This window comes from Nycticebus coucang, chromosome 12 (genome assembly GCF_027406575.1).
Source record: "Nycticebus coucang isolate mNycCou1 chromosome 12, mNycCou1.pri, whole genome shotgun sequence".
Lineage (NCBI taxonomy): Eukaryota > Metazoa > Chordata > Mammalia > Primates > Lorisidae > Nycticebus > Nycticebus coucang.
This window is the reverse complement of record NC_069791.1, coordinates 74,345,883-74,352,457: the sequence shown is the minus strand read 5'-3', so window position 1 is coordinate 74,352,457 and position 6,575 is coordinate 74,345,883.

Genomic DNA, 6,575 nt, shown 5'->3' with positions numbered 1-6,575 from the left:
TGATTCCTTTGAAGGCTCAGCTCAAAGGTTATGCCCCCCTTAGAGCCAGGGTCCTGCAACCACAAGTGACCCTTCCCTCCCTATGCCCTCCAGTTTCTATGCAGCGGTGAGGTATGGACACCTGTATACCTGCCAGGACGGTCAGGCTGTGTACTTCCCAGTGAACTCATCTCATCCCATTGCGGTCAGCCCAGGCTATGCTTGGGCAGTCCGCTGTAGGATGTGTCATATCCTAGCTCAATAGTCAGGACTGCCCATGTCTAATAGCTGCCTTTCTCTCAGATGCCTGTGGAGAAAACCCTGCCAGACATCATCCTGTGACCTAGTTAATTGTAGTGACAGGAAAAACCCACACACTCAGAGACACACACCAGATTCAGGGAAAGATTCAAGAAGTAGAGACAAGAATGGAGGGAGGGCCTTGGAGGTGGCAGGTATATCTCTTCTATGGACAGAGTGACTTTAACTGCAGCCCATCAAGGACCCCAGGAAGCTCCTGGCCAGGCCAAGATGACCTCTGGAGAGGTGGATGTGAGAATGGTTGGCTGGATGCAGTGAGAACAGGCTCTGCGTCAGACCATCCAGGTGCCACTTCCTGCTCACCATAAGATCTTAGGGACCGCTTGCCTCAGTTTCCACATCTATAGTGGGATAATAACAACTTCAAAAGGGGGTCACAGGAATCAATGTAAAACTCTTTTACATGAGACAATTATTACTAAGCTTCAGCAAGACCTGAGGACTGTCACCAACTGCAGGATCATTATGGGGACACCAGAGGAAGCTTGGGAGACAGGCAGCTGCACAAGGCAGGAGGAACAGGCCCAAGGTGGGGGCTGGGGGCTGAGGTCTAGGCTGCCTCAGTGTGCATTTGCTGCATGGCCTTGCTGAATCTCAGCAGCCCTCAGTTTCCTCATTTGTAATAATAGGATTGGAGCATGTGAATAGCACTTTAAAAAATTACCTCCTAAGGCTTGGTGCCCATAGCACAGTAATTATGGTGCTAGCCACATGCACCGAGGCTGGCAGGTTTGAACCCAGTCAGGGCCAGCTAACAACAATAACTGCAACAAAAAATAGCCTAGTGTTGTAACAGGCACCTATAATCCTGGATACTTGGGAGGCTGAAGCAAGAGAATCACTTAAGCCCAAGAGTTGGAGGTTGCCATGAGCTATGATGCCATGGCACTCTACCAAGGGCCACAAAGAAACTCTGTCTCAATAAAAAATAAATACATAAATAAATAATAAAAGATCATAGCCAAACCCAACACTTACACATGTTTCTTGCGCATCTGCCCTTGCTCCCTCTGGACCACTTGCTACATAGCACACACTGGGTGGTGTTGCTTTGCTTCCCGTTCTTTAGGGGCTTCTGATCACTCTTAACAGCTCTTCATGACCCTGCACCATTTGGCCTCTGCGAGCCTCATCTCTCTCCCACTCCCACCCATCTCTGACTGATCAGGTCACTGTGTGCTCCATTTCTGCTGTCACTTATTTGTTCATTCATTCATGGAGCCCCTGCTCTGGGCCAGCCACTATACACTACAGGGATACAATGATGAACTGGACATAGAAGTTCCTGTTCTCAAAGAACTGTCATTCCAGAGGGAAAAACAAACATAATTATAGGAATAAATAGGGCTGGATGCCATGACTCACATCTGTAATCCCAACACTTTGGGAGGCTAAGGGTGGAGGATTGCTTGAGGCCAGTTTGAGACAAGTCTGGGCAACACAAAAAAAATAAGAAAAATTAGCTGGAGTTGGGCCTGTAGTGACTATGATTGCACTATTGCACTCCAGCCAGTGTGAAGAAAAAAAAGAAAGAAAGAAAGAAATGGGAGACAAGGCAGGTTGTTAGGTAGTCCTTCCACGCAAAGCCAACAGGTGTTCAAATCTGAGATTCAGGGTTCAGATCTTAGGTCAGATGCCCCTCCCTGGCAAAGCTCTCCCTGACCTGGTAGGCAGGGTGTTACCTTATTGCTGACAGCATAACGACCAATCAGTTCCTTTTTAAACATTTATCATAATTAAATAAAAATAAGATTGGCTGCTTGGTGGCTGTTTCCTCCTATATTGTAAATTCCTATGCCTATCACAGTGGCTGTAGGCACTCGGTCAATATTTATTAAAGGCAGAAAACAAGAGTCAGGTTAAATGATTTCCGACCAGCTTCGAAATTCTGTAATTCGAATCGGAACAATACTAGGGGACAAATTTTACCAGCTGAGAAATCCACATACTGTAGATGTATCTAGGAAATTTTTTTGTCACTACATGATGAGCCTCTTAATATTGAAAATGCTGAAACGCTGACAAGAATGTTAAAAAATCTCTAAAGGGGATGCAACACTGCCGTGTCTAAGAGGAAACAATTATTTCAGTGATAACATTACTATTTTAAAACAAAAAAAGGACTAAAAACAAAGAAATCCACTTGAAAACAAATAATGAACTTAAAAAATTCAACATAAACAAGGCAAACAGCATCAAGTATGTCCATGTTCCTGGCCAATGGAAGCTAGAGTGGGCTGAAACAGGCTTTTGTGTTCATCCTGATCTTGAGGTGTCAACAGATTTTCAGTCTCATATCCCTTGACATCACATAGGAAGTGGGCTAATGGTGAAAAGTCTAGGTATCATTTTAGCCAAGATTTCTTGCTTATTATTATTTTTTTTTTGCAGAGACAGAGTCTCACTGTACCGCCCTCGGGTAGAGTGCCGTGGCGTCACACGGCTCACAGCAACCTCTAACTCTTGGGCTTACGCGATTCTCTTGCCTCAGCCTCCAGAGCAGCTGGGACTACAGGCGCCCGCCACAACGCCCGGCTATTTTTTTGTTGCAGTTTGGCCGGGGCTGGGTTTGAACCCGCCACCCTCGGCATATGGGGCCGGCGCCCTACTCACTGAGCCACAGGCGCCGCCCGATTATTTGATAATTTCATTGGAGGTTTCTAGATTTCGGTAAAGGATTTTGTTTTAAATTTTATTTCCTTTTCACATGCTTCCTCTCTTTGTATAACTGCTGTATCCTCTTGTGATAAAAGAATCCAAGAGCTGGGCGGCGCCTGTGGCTCAGTGAGTAGGGCGCTGGTCCCATATGCCGAGGGTGGTGGGTTCAAACCCAGCCCCGGCCAAACTGCAACAAAAAAATAGCCGGGCGTTGTGGCGGGCGCCTGTAGTCCCAGCTGCTTGGGAGGCTGAGGCAAGAGAATCGCGTAAGCCCAAGAGTTAGAGGTTGCTGTGAGCCATGTGATGCCACGGCACTCTACCCGAGGGCGGTACAGTGAGACTCTGTCTCTACCAAAAAAAAGAATCCAAGAGCTTAGCCTCAGCGTGAATTCAATTTCCTGGATTTCATGGATTTATTAGGAGGAATTCCTTGTGGCTACTTCTTGCCCTTTCCCAACAAACTGTGGTTGGTTTCTCTAACACTCCCTGGTCCCCCCACATTGCTGCTGTTTGGCCCTAGGGAGTGGCTGGAGTTTTTAAACTCTGAGCTCTGTCTGGGCTTGAGTCCAACGGGGTTACCAAAGGCTCAGTTTAGAAAAAAATAAAAATGTCCTGACAGCGCAGTTCTGCCCCAAAGTCACCTTTTCTAGTTCTCCTGGCATTCCATGCACATCAGTGAGAGTAGAATCCTGGCATCACCAAAAGGCCTTTCCCAAAGTGGGGTTTTTGGAGAAGAACCACGAGAAGAGAAAGAATTATACACTATTTTTTTTTTTTTTTTCTGTAGAGACAGAGTTTCACTTTATTGCCTTCAGTAGTGCCGTGGCGTCACACGGCTCACAGTAATCTCCAACTCCTGGCCTTAGGCGATTCTCCTGCCTCAGCCTCCTGAGTAGCTGGGACTACAGGCGCCCGCCACAACGCCCGGCTATTTTTTTGTTGCAGTTTGGCCGGGGCTGGGTTTGAACCCGCCACCCTTGGTCTATGGGGCCGGCGCCCTGCTCACTGAGCCACAGGCGCTGCCACTATTTTCTGCATTTATTGAAAATGTTTAGTTTCTAAACTATTTTATGTGTGAGATAGTTGATTATACGGAAAATATGAATATTACCACATATGAAAAATACCAAGGAAAAACCAGAGATGTTTTAAGTTTGTATTTTCTCCTTTAGAAAAATAAAGGATCTATGAATACTGATTTTTTTATTAAATCATAAACACATAGATAATGTATACATTAATGCATTTATGGAGTACAATGTGCTGATTTCATATAGAATTAGGAATGCTTACATCACACTGGTTAATATATGCCTCATCTCCTTTGCTTGATTATTGTGTTAAGACATTTATATTCTATAGTAATACATCTGACATGTACCCTTGCATTATGCACCATAGGTGTGATCCCACCATTCACTCTCCCTTGATTTGACCTCCCCCCTCCTGCCTCCTTCATCTTGGGCCATAGTTGTGATCTATTCTTTTTTTTTTTTTTTTTTTTTGCAGTGTTTGACGGGGTTTGGGCTTGAACCCGCCACCTCTGGCATAAGGGGCCGGCGCCCTACTCCTTTGAGCCACAGGGGCTGCCCAACTTTTTTTTTTTTTTTTGTGATCTATTCTTCATATGAAAGTGTGAGTGATTGTAAATTGGTTTCATAATAGTACTGAGTACATTGGATATTTTTTTTTCCATTCTTGAGATATTTTACTAAGGAGGATATGTTCCAGTTCCATCCATGTAAACGCAAAAGAGGTAAAGTCTCCATCTTTTTTTTTGCAGTTTTTGGCCAGGGCTGGGTTTGAACCCACCACCTCCCATATATGGGACCGGCACCCTACTCCTTGAGCTACAGGCAGCGCCCGAGTCTCCATCTTTTTTTCTTTTTTTTTAGAGACAGAGTCTCACTTTACCACCTTCAGTAGAGTGCCATGATGTCACAGGACTCACAGCAACCTCCAGCTCTTGGGCTTCAGCGATTCTCCTGCCTCAGCCTCCCGAGCAGCTGGGACTACAGGCGCCCGCCACAACGCCCGGCTATTTTTTGGTTGCAGTTCAGCCAGGGCTGGGTTTGAACCCACCACCCTCGGTATATGGGGCCGGCACCCTACTCACTGAGCCACAGGCGCCATCCCCAAGTCTCCATCTTTTTTTAAGGTTGTATAATATTCCATGGTATACATATATCACAATTTATTAATCCATTCATGGGTTGATGGGCACTTGGGCTTCTTTCATGACTTGGCTATTATGAATTGAGCTGCAATGAACAATCTGGTGCAAATATCTTTGTTATAAAGTGATTTTTGGTCTTTTGGATATACACCTAGTAGAGGAATTGCAAGATCAAATGGCAGGTCTATTTTTAGATCTCCATACTTCTTTCCAAAAGGAATGTATTAGCTTGTACTCCCACCAGCAATGCAGAAGTGTTCCCTTTTCTCCACATCCTTGCCAACATCTGTAGTTTTGGGATTTTGTTATGTGAGCCACTCTTATGGGAGTTAGATGATATCTCAAACTGGTTTTGATTTGCATTTCTCTGATGATTAAAGATGATGAGTATTTTTTCATGTGTTGGTGGTCATGCGCCTATCATCTTCAGAGAAGCTTCCGTTCAAGTCCCTTGCCCACAATGAAATGGGATTACTTGTTCTTTTCTTATTAATAAGTTTGAGTTCTCTGTGGATTCTGGTTATGAATACTGATTTAAAAAATACATAAGATGGCTCCATCAGTTTAAAGGGGAATGGAAAAGACACAGCCAAATCATACAAAAGGGGAAAAGAAAAAGACTGAGCAAGTGCTGAATCTGGAGACTCTAATAATTATTGTCATTAAACAAACTGCTTCAGAATTTGAGATTCTTGCCTAACTGGCAATAACTTGAAAAGGATGAGGAAGCACATGTTTTTGTCTCATCTCACAGAGCACAATATAAATGTTGCCCATTACTTAGACCTTGCCAGTATGGCTGTGTAACCAGAATGAACAGTTGACAAACATCAACTCAGCACCCATTATGTACAAGGGAAGAAAGTAGGAAGCAGGGAACAGGTACCTTGTCCTCAAGGAGCTAAACACTTATACTGAAAAAGATGGAGGCCCCAATTTACACATGGATAATTAACATAACAGCAATATTGTATTCACCAATAAATTTCCCTAACAGGCAGTATTTCTCCGGGGGGGAAAAAAAAAACAATAGGTTAAAAATAGAAAACAATATGCTGCAATATAGATTCTGGAGCAGATATTTACTAGAATGAGTAATCAATCATCTACAAACCAGGTCTTCTTTCTACCTGTAACATATGTAGATTTTCACCGATGAAAGAAAGAAAATCAACATGGGGCTTTGTCAGTCCTCTGGTGAAAGCAACCCACCTCCTCACAGCTGACACAAACTGTTCTGGAAACATGACTTCTCATTATTCTTTAAAGACATCAAACACTTGCAATATGCCAGGCTCTGTGCTAAGCACTGAGGATAGGGATGAACAGTTCCCAATCCTTGCCTTCAATTCAGATGGTAAAACCAGTTTTTACCCTGAAATAATTTTTTTTTTAATTTTTGAGACAGAGTCTCACTCTGTCAGCAGGGCTAGAATACAGT